The sequence below is a fragment of the Ascaphus truei genome, chromosome 4 (genome assembly GCF_040206685.1).
Source record: "Ascaphus truei isolate aAscTru1 chromosome 4, aAscTru1.hap1, whole genome shotgun sequence".
NCBI classification, from domain to species: Eukaryota; Metazoa; Chordata; class Amphibia; order Anura; family Ascaphidae; genus Ascaphus; species Ascaphus truei.
Genome location: NC_134486.1, coordinates 284,769,765 through 284,788,258, shown reverse-complemented (window position 1 = coordinate 284,788,258; position 18,494 = coordinate 284,769,765). Strand labels below are relative to the sequence as shown.

The following is an 18,494-nucleotide window of genomic DNA, read 5'->3' as shown; positions in this document are numbered from 1 at the left end:
CAGTGTAACATGCGCATCCATATGATGTGTACACCATGCTTATTTTCATTTGTTATGTGATAAAATATACATTTTGTTTCACATTTAACACCAAATACACACTTTGCTGTGTTGCTTACGTTAGTGAAGATGTCATGTCAATGTTTGAAATTTATATATTGTTCCATTGTATTATAGGTATATCTCCTCTATGACTGATCATGGTATGTATATGAACTGACATCTGTCATAAGATGTGCCTACCTCAATAGACGTTTAATTATACGATGTTAAAACCCAACATATTGCTAAACGTTAATTTTTACATACATGTAGTTTCAGAATCATGTACATGCGTTTAGCTACTATTGAGGTTTCATGAGCTTTGTATTAGAAAATGATTAGTGCCATTACATCACATTTAATGTATGTTCCCTTAAAAATTCTATTACTCTAATATAGAGGTGGGTGGAGAGAACGGGATAAATGCTGATAGTTTTATCCTTACGGGAGATGATTAATCACGGATGCAATTGACTGATCATAACAGTCCATGCATGAATGCCTGAAATCACACCAATGTTTTGTACATATTATATGTTGCAATGTATGTTTTTAGTAATGCTGTACATTATTAGTAAAGATTACTTTAACATTCTCACATGTGTATGTATAAGTCACACATCTGTGTTGATGTGACCTGCATGTACAAGTGTCAAACTGTTAACACAAACCCAATAGTGTCTCAAATTTAAGTGTAATTTTGCATTATTATTTTCACCCAATGTCAATGTTGTTAATATAGTTGTCATGTAATTCATGTCACTTCATCATTATTATGATGATAATTAACAAGTATTATCAACATATGAAAGTCAATCACGTGCACATTTGCATAGGCACACTTTTCAATACAACTGTTTGTGTCTGTATCAATTTGTGTATGATGCATGTATAACACCGTCAAATGATAACATCAGCTTTATTATGGTAGCTTATATCATCATATTCACTTTACTATGTATGTGTTGAACGTTTAATAAACACAGAAAACTACAGTTAGTTTGGTACAAGAAATATACACATAAACGTAATTGTTTACATGATGTTGACCTAATATTCATAACTGCATGCATTGTAGTTGACCACTACATCTTGCCACTAACATTCTTTGCAGCAGTCCCAAACCATTTTAACAACATTCCCATGTTACAAGCGAATTTTTACATGAAATGGCTAGTTGGTTGTAAGTCTCCTTTACATAGATTCTACATTCATACGTTCCATTACACAATATACTACACAAATGTTTATTCAGAGTGGGAATGGTTGTTATATATAAAACAGACCATGCCATATAATGTTAGTACTAAATAAAGAACACACATTAAATTTTCTAACTGCACTGTTTAGCAACATCATTATGTTAATTAAGAGCTTATGCAATATAGGCATAATTGGATCACATTTTGTATTGTTATTTAATATGCGCTGCAAGCAATATCTAAATAGTTCCATATGTAGTATATTAGTCGGTCGCTCCTCCTCACAATCATCTCATATAACGTTAGACTCTTCTGAAATCATACATTGATCCCATTGAATCTTCCCCGACATCTCTGAAAAACAGCAAACACATTATGGTCAAAGATGGCACCTTAATATATGTGTAGCCGTGACAACGCGTTACACATCTCTATATGATTGTGTATATCCACGCGTTAATCACTTATATGTTAGAACTACAAGGTTACAACTAAACATCATTATTGATCATTTTGTTAATTGTGTTGCACGCATAACTATGTATATGAACTGTCCGTTGGCTGTATACATAAAAATGTGCGCGCACATCTTACTGTGCGCACGCACTTCACGCTTGGGTCGACAAAGTGTTAGCGCATGCGCAAAACAATGCGTACGTTGTGCGTTCAATACATGTTGTAAATACCATTAACCATATAATATTTATTTCAAATCCAATTAAGGCGAAACTACATTCGTTCTAAACGCGTACGTCTCTAATCTTTTTAAACAGACGTATGTGGACGGAAAGCACGGCCGATCACACAATGCGCAAATCCAATACGTGTGACGTCATGTTAAGCCAGCGTGAAGCGCACGCAAACACTCCTCCCACAGAATTAACATTGGGCTAACGCACAGTGCACGCCCACAAACACAGACGCGCACGCATGACACAGTGCAGTGACCGTAACTATAACAAACCGACACAGCCAATAGGCTTTGACGCGCGCACATCGGTTGGGGGCGGGCCTTACATCCGTAATCCTTTTTAAGGACGCCTTGGCACATGACAAGGGTCCCACGTCATATGTGGCCGACCCGTTTTTTTTTTTATAGATGTTGCATGATAAAGAAACAGGTGTGTGTTACAGTTATGGTTACATGTTGCTATTATATGTTTTACGAGATAGGAAAGTAGGAATATGTATTCCGTGACCAATGTGTACTAATCTTTCTGGTTCTAGTATATTGTAATAGGAAACAATGTGTTTGTGACCGCTACATGTTATGCAGTCTGCAATGTAACGCTGTATCCACGCATTTAAAGTAAAAATGGTGGATAGACAAAAGTTTACATTTTTAACGGTGAGTCAACGCATAACGATTGTTATATTTACCATTCTTCTAGAAGTAATACTTCGTCTGGCTGCAACTGCTCACTCCAGAAAGACAATGCATTTGCATCCATGGTTGAGCCAACCGCTGAATCCTGTATGACACACATCTCCATGAGGCGCTCATAAGAATCGCCACTGCCTTCTTCAAACAATTGGTCTGGAGGTACGTTCATTTCTTCGTGTAGCCATTCGAATTTGTAAAACATCATAGCAGTTATGTTCTTGTAGCATGTGTGTTTCAGGAATGGAGGTTGCAGATATTGCAGCAGGTATCGATTCACACGGAACAGTAGTAGCGGATCCATTGCTATTGTTATTAGGAATAAATATGCTATTTATCAAAAGATATGTACTGCACCGACACACTTTATTCGAGCAAATACCCAGTATGTACCTGGCAGATACCTGGAATGCGCCGCTCCTCACCTCTGACAAGCCCCGTTGCATTTGCCTTCCCAGCCTGGGTTCATGCCTGGCTGATGGGCGGCTGATTTGTTAAATGATAATGATTAGGATTTAATAGGCTGCAATGCTTCGCGTGTCTACTAGATGGCATAAATTCATGAATTGTAATGCAGTATATATATATATACTGTGCAGTATTGCAGCCAGCTGGAATAAAATGCTTCAATCCCTGCCTGGAAAATAACTCAATGCACTCGGGCAGAAAACAGTCACAAACCTCAATACACCCGGGTATACCCGAATTCGTGGGACTAGCCGAGCTCGAATAAAGTGTGTCGCCAGTGTACCATGTTCCATGGTGATTTTAAATTGCGGTGCAATCTGCCAAAATCCATACCTTTCATGTAGGTTATCCTGCACACGTTCAAAACATTCATTTGTTGATAAAGTGAATCTTACAGAGGATTTAAAATTTCCTGAACGCCCAGGGTCTTGGTAATAAGGATATTTAGCTCTTATCAAATCATAGATCTGGCCCACGTTGGCTTTGTTTTCTTGAGTTGATATGATCACCTCCGCAATCATTACTTTATACGCTTTGTGTGGATGCATGTTGAGAATTAGATCCTCAGCCATTGCAGCGTCTCAAATAATGTGAGTGGAGTTGGACGTTCTCTCTTGAGAATGTGAAACTAGGTAAATGTTATCTGTTTTGTGGGTTTCTACTCAAGGCCATCATAAAAGTTACATGTTTCACTCCGTTTTGCAAACAGCAATTCGATTGTGTAAAAATAATTGGCAGACATTTGTGGTTTCTGATTGCCATTTCACTGTGAAAGTCAAATTAAGGTTTTTTTATCTACATTCTCAAAACAAGTGTCGGATTTTCATTAAATAACAATGTGGGTGAGGACAAAAACAGTGTTGGCATTATGAAAATAGTGCTTACACAGACATATAATGAGATATACACACAGCTGCTAATGTTTTTTGCTCTATGTGGTTTGCTACATTTGCCTGTGTATCTTTGTGTCTGCTTAACTCCCTGTCTGTGTCACAGAGTTTAACTGTGTGTATATGTACACTGTGTGTAAACTGTGTGTATAAATATATATATATATATCTCATAAACACATATACATATGTATATTGTACAATATATATATATGTCTCTAAAACCAATATTTAAATATGTGTGTATATAACTGTATTTAAGGGCTTATACTGTATGTTAACAGGGTTTTTTTTATATTGCTTTGACTTTTTGTAATGGTACAATATTATACAGTAGGGTTAGTATGTTTGAGGGCCTATTACATTCAGCTGTGTCGAATTTAGATTTACCATCAAACAAGGCCTTTTTTTAGTTTAGAAGGCCTGTAGTGTTAGAACCTATAATATATCTATTTAATCCAGTTGTACACTGAACATATTTATGCCACTAAGTAGGCCTTGTATGAAACCTATTTAAATGGTCATGAACATGAGTGAATTATGTGATTAATAATAATTTTAGGGCCATAGTGTTATAGGCTCAGATTATGTATATTTCACTAACATTAGGCCTTTATTATTATAATACTGTGTTTTCACAAGGAAGAATCAAGTGAATGTTGTTAAAAAAAAATATATACCAGTTTAGATAGTTAAAATATATATATATTTTAACTATTACACTGTGTGTGTGTGTACATATATCCCTACATACTACATATATCTTACTAAACATTCACAGATAGGGGATTGAAACCAGTACTCATATATGATGAAAGGACAACATTAAGAAGGTTCAAGCAAGGTGAAGGTAAGTAATATTTAACACTTATTCCTGCTCTACACGGACAATAAAGATGTTACCACTTAAATAGATGTTTGATTTAAGTTGCATGTGAATAATATTCACATGCAATGACTAGCTCAATACCTATGAAACACACCCAAATACAATGTTTTGCAGCTAAGTGAATAGCAGCTTCTCTAAACATAGCAACTGGGTAATGTTGGACCATTACTGAACAGATGATTAATACATAAATATAAATTAAAATATTCATTCATTAGGACTGTTAATCTTTCCAAACCTTCACGTGTACAAGGACATACTTGAATGTTTGGAAACAACAGGTCTTCATCATACATACAATATTCATTAGATACTCTCAAGTGAACAAAACAAGGCCAAATACAGATATAGTTAATTATAACATTTATTATTTTTTTTCCTTTTGAGACCGAGTCACAGGCCTGCTTGTTGTCTCTTGGATTTTTCTTTTCCGTTTGGCTACAACTTTAAGCACAACAGAGCCACTTTGACTGGCCTGTGGCACTTCAGAGGCAGGGCTTGTGTCCAGTGACTGTTCACGGGCAGGGCTTGTGTCCAGTGACTGTTCACGGGCAGGGCTTGTGGGCAGTGACTGTTCACGGGCAGGGCTTGTGTCCAGTGACTGTTCACGGGCAGGGCTTGTGGCCAGTGACTGTTCACGGGCAGGGCTTGTGGCCAGTGACTGTTCACGGGCAGGGCTTGTGGCCAGTGACTGTTCACAGGCAGGGCTTGTGGCCAGTGACACTTGTGAACAAGTTGGTACACAGTGCACAACTGATGCTTGCTCCGTTTCATGTTTGGGTTTTTTGGTTTGTGTCCAAAAACTGGTCAGTAGTAACTGCTTGTGCATTTTTCTTTTTGGCGCCTCCTTTGTAGGTGTCAGCTCCCGAATTTCTACAGATGGCAGCGGTAGGATGTTGTCAGGAACATGCACAGAACTTTCAGCTACTTCACCGGTAACATCCCGACCTGGGGAATGAACATCAGATGACTGGGGTGAAAAAGTAGTAGCATGTAAACATCCATCCTCTGATGGTGTAAAGCTGAATTGATGTGCTGCTGTAGTCATTCTCAAGTGATTAGCTTGGGTTAGCTGAACAACTATTGCTTCTAATGACTTGTTATTTTTTTGCATTTGTTTAGGCACTTCAATGAAGACTCTATGGAGATGTGACAATTGTGATATCGTTTCTTCCTGCAGTGATATCATCCTTTCGTGCACTGACATCAGATCTGAATGGCGACGATTTTCTGCTTCAACAATTATTTCTTCAGAAGCTACTATTGCAGCGTATGTGCTAGTTGCTGTAGGAATAGCCTGTGTAACTCTTTGAATAGGAACCTCTACATGGTCACTTGATTGCATTTCTGTGTCTTTGGCGGCATCATCATCATCATCATCATCATGTTCTAAAAATAAATGTACACATAATGAAATGGCATGTTAATCTCAGCTGTTTTACTATGTAATTATACACTGTGATAACTAACACCTAACATGTTTTCATACGTTTTATAATGTCACATTAAAATGTACCTTGACTTACGAATTCTGTTTGGACTCAGTGTGAAATAAGAATGAATGAAAAGTTGTTCTAAACTCACAACTCCTACATGATACTTCACATCACAAACACAATACATGTTGTATTAAAAAAGTTCATTTTCACTGACAGTAAGTAATCCTATTTAAATAACATGTGCAAAACAAATAATGAACATTTTTAACATAACATATAGAAGTGAACATATTATAAGTCCTGCACCTCATACACTTAACTTCCAGGTGTGATGAGCTGCATGACCCAGGTGAAGACACTTGTTCCGTCTCAGGTGACACATGTCCTCCAGGAGCAACTATATAGAACAATAACATCAGTTGTTAATTGACATGTGTAAATATTGAAGATAGTTACTGTATGTTGAGTTTTTATGGCTAACTAAAAGCATCAGTTCCTGAACTGAAAATGTGTGTGGCAAAGTGAACATAAATATTTGTAATTACAATGTACATGCCAGTGTACTTAGGGCTTTTTAGTTCTGTAACATACAACATACTATGTTTATGCAGTAATGCGTTAGGATAATATAATTAATATTGGACATACACTGCATATGTTGTGTACTCATATCACAATAATAATGTACATAACTATCATGAGATGAACTTTCACAATGCTTATCATTAAGAAGGTCATATTGGAAAAGTAATAGTTTTTGTTAGAGGATATGTGTGGTAAATTAATAGAAGCTGTTGCACGGCTGAATGTGGCTGCCACTCAACAACACAACACATGCAGTGTGTGATAATGTGGTGTTGATATCAGTTGAACTATAGATCTGAGTGAACGAATGTGTGATGTACGGTTTGATAGCTAATGGCTTGTTGGGTGATTTAGTACCTAGAGTGAACCTTTCAAATGACTGTGATTACCTTCTGTTTTGCTAGTCAGGTTGTAAGAACGGTAGTCCCTCCCCCAAAAACAGTAATCACCCAGACCTTTCAATTACTTCAAGCAGGTGAAAATGGTGTCAACAAAGTTGACCGTAACATGACCCTGTTATTTGGCTGTGTGCTGAACCCCACCCCCTCTGTTGACGTGTATGCTGTGATTACATATTAATTGCAGCTGCTTTAACACAATGGTAGATGAGCAAAATATTACTCTGAAGTGTGCAAACTATGAACACAATGACATAACATATGCTACGTGTGCCTCATTATGATGTCTGTATATGACATGAAGCAAAAAAGGACCTTTTAATAAACCAAAACACATTTGTTAGTGCAAGTGATGTTTGTTGGCCGTTGCATGTAATATATTAGATGCATGATTTGAAGAGCCAGTAATGTCGTGTTTGTAGGAGTTTAATAAATAAAATACACATTAATATAATATATATATATGTTCTGCACCAGTACCTAGTAATATTTTGTCATTAGCATGTCTTACACATGTGTGGTACCCTGTTGTTCCCCATATCCGTCCACCATAAATTGCTTCCACTGCAGCAAAGGATTGTGGGAATTGACATGCAAATGAGCACGCAATGCCACGTGGTATATTATTTAATGCTTTTAGTAGGATTACAACTTATATGTATATTTTGATATATATATATATATATATATATATATATATATATATTATATATATATATATATATATATATATATATATATAGAGAGAGAGAGAGAGAGAGAGAGAGACACACAGACATATATAAATATATAGATGTAGGTATGCTTATATTGGGAAGAAAGTATAAATAGCAGCGGAAATGTGTAAAATAACTGTAAGCAACGACACGCCTAGTACAGTAACATTTCTCACCTGGTGGAAATTGTGAGGAATAAATTCCGATGTCTCTGTCACCGGGCAAACCCTCCACGACGACGGGAAGTAATTTTTCCCGAAGCAGCTCCTCCAATGGAGTTAAGATGAGACGTTGTGCTGGCGGCCCACCTCCAGTGGCAGAAGCATGCATGCGTTGGTCTTGTATTTTCTTTTTTAATTTAGCCCTAATATCATCAAATCTCTTGCGACAATTCATCTTGTCCCTGACCCGATTCCCACACGCATTCACACCAATTATTATTTTGTCCCACATTTCTTTTTTGCTTGATAAACTTGTCCGCACTAGAAATACATACAAAATATATGACGTTAATTCATAATAATACAACCACCAGTTTCCTACACTGCTAGCTGTTCCAAGAGATAGCAAACATGCTGGTTTAGGTGTAATATGTGAAGCACATGAGCATTAACTTCTAAACCTAGACATGTAAGGAAGCTTGCATTAATATTGTATGCAGTTAGCGTAAATTGAACGCCTGAGTTTTCTTGTCGTTGTAACGCATGATAAAAAGATGTGTTTCAACAATAATTAACTTTGATAGATATTATGGACCCATATTTGCATATTAACAAAACTCACATGACCTAGGATCACATGTATTTGAAGAATGAATGGAAAGGTACACTTACCTACTAAATGTCCATACAGACTGTCATAGTGCTCCAGAATCCCAGTGACAAGAGCTGTATTTTCCTGGTCATTGAAGAGAGGATTACGTGGATGCTCCACACGTTTCTTCCGAGCACGTTTAGGCTCAGAGCTTGCCTGCTGCTGACTGGACTCTCCTTGTTCCAATGGAAGAGACTCCAAAAGCTGGCCACCAGCAAGCACGCCACCACCAGACACCCCATCAGCAACTGAGCCACCAGCAGCACTCACACTCCCAGCAACAGCACTTGCACTCCCAGCAACAGCACTCACACTCCCAGCAACAGCACTCGCACTCCTAGCAACATCACTCCCCTGAACAGTACGTTCACTCCGACGCGTACTCGCACGAGTAGCACTACCACTCACACCAGTATCACTCTTCCCACGCTTTGCGGGCATACCTCTAGCACTCACAAAAAACAGAAAACAAATGTACAGCCAATCACACGAAACACATACAAAACAAGACAAAGATGTAAACAAAACAACAAAGGACAAAGCTCTCACAATACACAACAAGTCTCTCAGTCAATATGCAAATATTAAATCGCCCAGCTCTGTGCGTCTCTCTCTCTCACTCCCAACAACACAGAGAATGATTAACAGTACACGTTGCCTTTAAATATGGCGCGCTATCCAATACATGCTTGCTTCGCCTGATTCAGCAAGAATTTTGATTGGCGAACCTAACAGCACCCCGCCATGCACGCCGATACACCTGTGTGTGATCGGCAAATCATCGTGAGAGTGGGCGGAATGGTTTTCGGCTTGATTCTGAAGGGATTCGGCACTTACTGCATACGGAGAGGGAAAATCGCCAATAACATGGCTAATCGGTAAGCTTGCCGATTTCACATTTTCGTCGCTTACTGCATGAGGCCCATAGGCTGACACCACTTTATATATAATTCCAGTCCTATACCTATCATTGAGTGCAGGCTATTGGAGAACAATTACCTGCACCCAATCTCTAACGTGGGAACATTGAAAACCCATGCCCCCCAGATAGTTGGCACATGCGTACTGGGGCCCCTGGGGGTCTCATTTCTGCCCCATACAAAAGTCAGGGCGCCGGCCTGTCTACCAGATTGGAGATCTGGTCAGGAAACTCTTTGTTTGTAGGTGTGAGTTATAAAACTTACAGACCACTCAAGCCCTGCATTTCTCCGCCCTAATGTATACAGCTAGGGTGGCTGAGCGTTTGATCAGGGGGTCTGTTGTAGACATTAGGTCCCCCCCTGATCATTTACATTCCACAGATTGCAGGAATCTTCACAGGCTTTTATCCCCGCTTTGAAACCCAGTACAGTTTTTAATATTAAAACATATTAAAATAATCCGTTCTGTTGGGCCGAGCGGGTCGAAACAGGCCAGTCTCTCATGCCGGGAGTGACTCTCCATGGTGGCCAAGTTTCAGCCCGCTGCGACCTTCCAGACCGGAGATACACAAATGCCGTTTAAAACTTTTGGTTCTTTAACACAGGATTCTCCGCTTAAAAAATGAATCTCTGCTTTTCACTCTTTTCCCATTGACATCAACGGGTTCCGCCGCCATAGGCTTTCAATGGAGCAACTCCGCCGTTGAAGTCAATGGGTTCTGCCGCTATAGTCTTTCAATGGGGCAACTCCGCCATTGAAGTCTATAGGGCTTCTCCGCCATAGCCTTTCAATGGAGTAACGCAGCCATTGAAGTCTATGGGGAAAATCATCAATCTTTACAGTTGCCCACACTTCGTCTGGTTGGTCGGAGAGGGCTGGAAATGGCCATGCAGTCATGCCGTAACAGTGACTACATGCGACCCAAATCCCAGCCCTGTGGTCCTCCCAGAACCAGAGATATGGGCTTCCACCTTTCATGGTTTTGGACTTAGCCGTTTTCTCACGCTACTCTTCCCTCCGCCATTGGAGTCAATGGCGCGACCCATTGGCTAGCGCGACCCTTTCTGGAAGTCCTGGATTCTTGTACCCGGTGGTGGTCGAGTGTGGGGGTGCCTAAGAGCTAGGGGCAAAAAGAATTTTATTTCTGGGTGCCCTAGAACTTAGGATTCCCACGCCAATTGTCGTTGACCTTGACCTAATAGTGATAAAAGCTCTTTTTCAGACATTGTATCCGCTTTTGCGGTTTTGCGGTTTGGATGGCTGCCAACTTGTTCCTGGAGGTCGGCGTCGAGGAATCCCCATTAAAGTAAATGGCTCCATTGACTTACAATGGGAAACCGCCGCTCCTCCTCTCGGACACCACCTGCTGGTCTTCGATGGAAACGAGCCAAAACCGCCAGATCCGCCATTGGAATGAATGGAGCTTCAATGGCGACCTATGGGACCCTGCAAAATGGAGCCTGAAAAGGCGGGAACATGGAACAAAGGGCTATAATCACTTCCTAACTATTAACCCTTCTCCTCCCGGATGGATCCCAGTGTGTGTGTGTGGTGCAGACACTGTCATGGTGATAATACATTATAACAGGGGAATACACATTTAGATGTTGCAGCAAGGTAAATACCACATTTCTGGACCGCAGTCCAGTTAACCCCTTGCCTCCTTGGTGAGGTCAGGGGGTGGCCATATGGGGTGTAACCCCTTTAATACCGGGCCAATACCCCTCTGCCTCTACAAACGTCTTTAAAGAAGGCCACTTACTTTAAGGAGGCAATTCTATAACTTCTCAGCGAAACATTCCCATAGATGTCAATGGAGATTTTCAGCCCAAAATGGACTGAACAGCCACTTCGGCAAATGTAGTATAAGGCCCTAAGGGGTGTATTTATCAAGTGCCCGTACAAGTTATCGCACCTTGTCTGGTGTTACCTCCCATTTACTTCAATGAGAGTTAACACTGGAACGCGTGCGATAACTCATAACGGCAATTGATAAATGTGCCCCTAAATTGTCTATGAACAATTTTTGGTGAGCTAAATGTCATTGCTCTTTAACTGAACATCACGATGGTAGTGGTTTGGCTTTGAGTATTATTATTGAGCAAGAAGATCTCAGACAACCGTGGCCACATGAGAATAGCGGCCTAAATGCCGGCATGTTGACTGCAGATAATTGTTTGAATCCGTAAAACTATTTTCCCCTAAATCTACAGACTTTAACATAATCCCTGGTGTTATTTGCATTTCCTTAATGTAGTCTGAAGATGATGTGTTCCATAATTCTATGACGCTGGGCAGCTTTGCTTACCACTGGACACCACTATTTTATCTTTCTGGGCTGATTTGAGAGGATCTCACAAAGGGGAAGATCTACAGAGCAAATAACGTGACATTACCTTAATAGGTACTATAATGGGCGTAATTTTCCCTCAGTTTAACAGGTATCCACAAAGCTGGATATATGCAAACACACGTCCGTTAGTGATCTCATTAACTTAGGCTTGACGTCATCTTAAGATAGCACTGCTCTGCGTTAGCTTCAAATAACATGGCATGTTTTACCCAAAGGTGGTGTTACTTCTATCAAGACCCTGAATAGTTGTTTAATTAAAGTTAAAAAAGAGAAGACAGGATAGTAAATAACAATATGATAGTTAGGTATGACCTAACTGTAGCTGTACACTTATCCAGACCCTATAAAATACCTATTTCAGAGTCTGGATGTGAGTAACGCCACCTTTAGCTGTGACCTAACTAAAGCATCGTTAAATCCCTGCGTTAACTATAATGGAGCTCTGTCTGTCCCTAAGACTTGTGTGATTTAATGTGGAAAGTCATACAACTGGAATCGTCATCTTGAACTGCTCTAAAAATTATAACTCCCACCTTGGTATCACAAATAGACTCGAAGAGGGGCATTAAGTTGGCGACGTCTTTTATGGAAGATGGAGATTTATGAAGAGTGGGAAACCGTCACCTTATATGCAGACCTATCTTCATGAGTTAGACCAGGGGGCGCAAACGTTTCAGTCTGTGCCCCCTTGGCTGCTCTCCCCCCCCTGCTCGTGCACCCCCCCCCCCTCTTTACCTGGTGTCCAGCATCTTATGACGTTGTGTTGCCATGGCAATACAACATCACATCCATGGCGTTGTTTGATGCCGCGTTACCATGGTAATGTGTCACTGAAAGCCACCAGAGACCAAATGCTTTGGGGAAGAGCACAGGGCCTCTGTAACCGCCGCTGCCCTCCCCCCCAGAAAATCTTTCACATCCCCGTTTGCGCACCCCTGAGTTAGACTTTGGCTACACAGGTTGTCTGATTCCCTAGTAGTAGTAACAATGGCCTGATAGCCTGATCTGCCTTAACAAGGAAACAAATGACTTTCCAACTGTATGTATGCACAGTTGAGTAAACTTATTTTTTAGCACTTGATTTTTATTACTTTCTGGAAACCTCAATGATTCATCTCTGACTGGAATGACTCACCTGAATTATCCTGGTTCCCTCTGGCATTGCTGCAATCCTGTGAACCTTGAAGAAAAAAATAATGTGCCTGCACGTATAGCACATGACACAAGCATGTTTGTTCACACGGCTCGGGGGGAGGCAGGGGGGGGAGAGAGTTATCTCCACTTCATCTACTTTTAACAGAATGGTATATTTCTCTACAAAATCCTATCAAAATAAGTGCGATCATTTATCATGGAGATCTACATAAAAGGATTCCTATGCTCTTGTTTACTGCCAGCTGTATATATTGTTACGTACTGTATGAGACAAAGTTATAAATACTGTAAATCTGGGACTGGGAGTTCAACCGGTTTCAGTCACTTCACATTGCACACCAGGACCAGGATTTATGTTTGTATAGCATTAGACCTGGCTTCACACCCCTGGGCAAACCAAATTCTTCAGTTGCTGCTGAGGAAGCCAGCACAGAAGCACATGCAGGAGGTGTCTCCAGCACAGAAGCACATGCAGGAGGTGTGTCCAGCACAGAAGCACACGCAGGAGGTGTCTCCAGCACAGAAGCACACGCAGGAGGTGTCTCCAGCACAGAAGCACACGCAGGAGGTGTCTCCAGCACAGAAGCACACGTAGGAGGTGTCTCCAGCACAGAAGCACACGCAGGAGGTGTCTCCAGCACAGAAGCACATGCAGGAGGTGTCTCCAGCACAGAAGCACATGCAGGAGGTGTCTCCAGCACAGAAGCACATGCAGGAGGTGTCTCCAGCACTCATGGCGTTAAGAAGGTGTGTACTGTTAGACAACCAACTGTACATTCCTTTAGTACTTTCATTACTCTTATGAAAAAATAAAAATACCACTGTCTCAGACAGGTCTGCAACCCTGCCTTTCACCCTTATCTCTTAGCAAACAAACAGTGCTTCCACTGCAGCCAGGGATTCTGGGAAATTACATATAAATGAGCACACAGTGTCACCTTTTGTTTCATGGCCATTAACAATCCATGTAATATCCTACATGTTTTTTTTTTTTTTTTTTTAATAATTAAGTTCTGTACTATTAGATAATAATTATTGCATTTTTTTTATTATTATTTAATGTGTTTTAATATACTGAGCATCCTGTGATTTCTATAGCAGGTTTTAGCCCACCTCCCCAGCAGTGCAAGATCTTTGTAACACTTTCCTGTTAATGATAATTTGTTGCAAATGTTCCCAGCAGTTTGAGCTGCAAACTGTAACAGGCAATGTTGCAATGATACATTGTAGCTGCTGAGTTACACTGACTGAAGGATTGATTGAAACGGAAAGATGGCCATTTAGTGAACCCCGGGAAGCAGGATCTTTGCTGATCGATAACGGGAGAACTAACCAATCAACAGCTTAGGTAAAAAGAAAAAGATATTCAGCTAACTATTGCTGATGCATCTATATACGCAGGGTTTTACTTGCAGTTACCAAATATTGTTTGAAGTCTGTTATTTACATCTTCGGGGAAAAACCTGCAGAAATACTGTAGACCTAATAAAAACCTTCAAAGTATATGCAAAGGAGGCATATAAGAAAAAGTCGGTTAAGGTTAACGCGGGGACTTAACATTATGTTAGTGAAGTCAAACTTAAACTTGGTGCTACTGAAATCCAGACTGCTTTTACAGGGTGTGGAATCTGAGATACCATATTTCCTCGATTCTAAGACGCAGTTTTTTTCCTATTTTCACATGGCTGAAATAGGTCTGCGTTTTAGAATCGATGTATTTAAAAACAAATCAGCTAGGGGGCGCTGCTGCAGATGCCGGCCTGGATATTCACAGTCTGCAGAAACAGCACATGGCTGCGATCACCCCCCTCTCCCCTCCCCTCCCCATGAGATGCAGAGGGATCGGAGATGTCTGTCAGGGCACATCAACATTGCCCAGAAGCCCCCCCCCTCCTTCCTGAATCCCCCCCCCTCCTTCCCGAATCCCCCCCCCCTCCTTCCCGAATCCCCCCCCCCTCCTTCCCGAATCCCCGTGTGAAATGCAGGAGGTGCAGAGGTAGCTGTGTCTCTGTATGTGTTTGTCACTCTGTGTGTGTGTGTGTCTCTCTGTGTGTGTGTCTGTGTTTGTCTCTGTATGTGTCTCTCTCTCTCTCTATCTGTGTGTGTCTCTGTATGTGTTTGTCACTCTGTGTCTCTGTATGTGTCTGTGTGTCTCCCTCTCTCTCTGTCTGTGTGTGTCTCTGTATGTGTTTGTGTGTGTGTGTGTCTATCTCTCTGTATGTGTCTCTGTTTGTGTGTGTGTCTCTCTCTCTGTCTCTGTGTGTCTCTGTATGTGTTTGTGTGTGTCACTCTCTGTGTCTGAGTGTGTGTGTGTGTCTCTCTGTATGTGTCTGTGTCTGTGTCGGTGTCTCTCTCTCTCTCTCTCTCTGTGTGTCTCTGTGTGTCTGTCTCTGCTATCAAAAGCAAGATAGGAGATTGTTAGAACATGTTCTTTTTACTTTGAGGAAAGCAATGAGTACAGGAATAAAAAGGTACTTGGTAACATGATAAAATGGGCCACTAAATGTAAATGGCTAGTGTGTTTATTTATCCAGGACACCTTCCTACCATCCTGTTCTTACTGCTCTCTCATGTTCCCCTCTTTCCCTGCTTTGAAATCTGATTCTGGCTGCTCTGACAGCAAAAGGGTTAAGAAAAATCCCCCCCCACACTTCCCATGTCGTGCGTGCGTCTGTCTGTCTGTCTGTCTCTCTCTCTCTCTCTCTCTCTCTCTCTCTCTCTCGTCTGTGTGGACCCCCCATTCCCTTCCCTCCCATTCTCTTTCCCCCCCATTCTCTTTCCCCCCCATTCTCTTTCCCCCATTCTCTTTCCCCCCTTCCCTCCCATTCTCTTTCCCCCCTTCCCTCCCATTCTCTTTCCCCCCCTTCCCTCCCATTCTCTTCCCCCCCTTCCCTCCCATTCTCTTTCCCCCCTTCCCTCCCATTCTCGTTCCCCCCCTTCCCTCCCATTCTCTTTCCCCCCCTTCCCTCCCATTCTCTTTCCCCCCCTTCCCTCCCATTCTCTTCCCCCTTCCCTCCCATTATCTCTCCACCTCTTCCCTCCCATTATCTCTCCCCCCTTCCCTCCATTCTCTCTCCCCTCCTTCCCTCCATTCTCTCTCCCCTCCTTCCATCCATTCTCTCTCCCCTCCTTCCCTCCCATTCTCTCTCCCCTCCTTCCCTCCCATTCTCTTTCCCCCTTCCCTCCCATTATCTCTCCACCTCTTCCCTCCCATTATCTCTCCCCCCTTCCCTCCATTCTCTCTCCCCTCCTTCCCTCCATTCTCTCTCCCCTCCTTCCATCCATTCTCTCTCCCCTCCTTCCCTCCCATTCTCTCTCCCCTCCTTCCCTCCCATTCTCTCTCCCCCCTTCCCTCCCATTCTCTCTCCCCCTTCCCTCCAATTCTCTCTCCCCCTTACCTCCCATTCTCTCTCCCCCCTTCCCTCCCATTCTCTCTCCCCCTTCCCTCCCATTCTCTCTCCCCCTTCCCTCCCATTCTCTCTCCCCCTTCCCTCCCATTCTCTCTCCCCCTTCCCTCCCATTCTCTCCCCCCCTTCCCTCCCATTCTCTCTCCCCCTTCTCTCTCCCCCCCTTCTCTCTCCCCCCCTTCCCTCCCATTCTCTCTCCCCCTTCCCTCCATTCTCTCTCCCCCCTTCCCTCCAATCTCTCACCCCCTTCCCTCCCATCTCACCCCCCATCCCTCCCATCACACACCCCCTTCCCTCCCATTCACACTCCCCACTTCCCTCCCATTCTCACACCCCCATCCCACCCCATTCACACCCCCCCCTTCCCTCCAATTCTCACTCCCCATCCCTCCCATTCTCTCACCCCATCCCTCCAACTCTCCCCCACCACCCACCCAACACACTCCCCCCAACCCTCCCATTCTCCCCCCTTCCCTCCCAACTCACACCCCTCCTCCATCCCATTCTCTCACCCCCATCCCACCCATTCTCTCCCCCCCTTCCCTCCCATTCTCTCTCCCCTTTCCCTCCATTCTCTCTCCCCCCTTCGCTCCCATTCTCACTCCCCCTTCCACCCCATCTCTAACCCCCAACCCACCCAAACACACTCCCCCCTCCCACCATCTCACCCCACCTGCCATCCATTCTCTCTCCCCTCCTTCCCTCCCATTCTCTCTCCCCTCCTTCCCTCCCATTCTCTCTCCCCCCTCCCTCCCATCTCTCTCCCCCATCCCACCCAATTCTCACTCCCCCTTACCTCCCAATCTCACTCCCCCCTTCCCTCCCATTCTCTCTCCCCTTCCCTCCCATTCTCTCTCCCCCTTCCCTCCCATTCTCTCTCCCCCTTCCCTCCCATTCTCTCTCCCCCTTCCCTCCCATTCTCTCCCCCCCTTCCCTCCCATTCTCTCTCCCCCTTCTCTCTCCCCCCCTTCCCTCCCATTCTCTCTCCCCCTTCCCTCCCATTCTCTCTCCCCCCCTTCCCTCCCATTCTCTCTCCCCCTTCCCTCCCATTCTCTCTCCCCCCTTCCCTCCCATTCTCTCTCCCCCTTCCCTCCCATTCTCTCTCCCCACTTCCCTCCCATTCTCTCTCCCCCTTCCCTCCCATTCTCTCTCCCCCCCTTCCCTCCAATTCTCTCTCCCCTTCCCTCCCATTCTCTCTCCCCTTCCCTCCCATTCTCTCTCCCCTCCTTCCATCCCATTCTCTCTCCCCCCTTCCCTCCCATTCTCTCCCCCCTTCCCTCCCATTCTCTCTCCCCTCCTTCCATCCCATTCTCTCTCCCCCTTCCCTCCCATTCTCTCCCCCCCTTCCCTCCCATTCTCTCTCCCCTTTCCCTCCCATTCTCTCTCCCCCTTCGCTCCCATTCTCTCTCCCCCTTCCCTCCCATTCTCTTCCCCTTCCCTCCATTCTCTCTCCCCTCCTTCCCTCCCATTCTCTCTCCCCCTTCCCTCCCATTCTCTCTCCCCCCTTCCCTCCCAGTCTCTCCCCCCCTTCCCTCCCATTCTCTCCCCCTTCCCTCCCATTCTCTCCCCCTTCCCTCCCATTCTCTCCCCCTTCCCTCCCATTCTCTCCCCCTTCCCTCCCATTCTCTCTCCCCCTTCCCTCCCATTCTCTCACCCCCCTTCCCTCCCATTCTCTCTCCCCCTTCTCTCTCCCCCCCTTCCCTCCCATTCTCTCTCCCCCTTCCCTCCCATTCTCTCTCCCCCCTTCCCTCCCATTCTCTCTCCCCCTTCCCTCCCATTCTCTCTCCCCCCTTCCACCCTTCTCTCTCCCCCTTCCTCCCATTCTCTCTCCCCAC

At 43.5% G+C, this 18,494-nt stretch overlaps 1 long non-coding RNA gene across 2 annotated transcripts; it reads left to right on the top strand.

The window, feature by feature from the left end:
• The first annotated feature begins 142 nt into the window (after positions 1-142).
• On the top strand, positions 143-6,245 carry LOC142492086 (uncharacterized). Of its 2 annotated transcripts, XR_012800727.1 has the most exons (5): positions 143-203; positions 2,636-2,787; positions 4,765-4,833; positions 5,728-5,807; positions 5,995-6,245. It is a non-coding gene; the product is annotated as an uncharacterized LOC142492086 (long non-coding RNA). The 2 variants fall into 2 exon arrangements; XR_012800726.1 differs by having other exon boundaries at positions 5,728-6,245.
• The last annotated feature ends 12,249 nt before the right edge of the window (positions 6,246-18,494 follow it).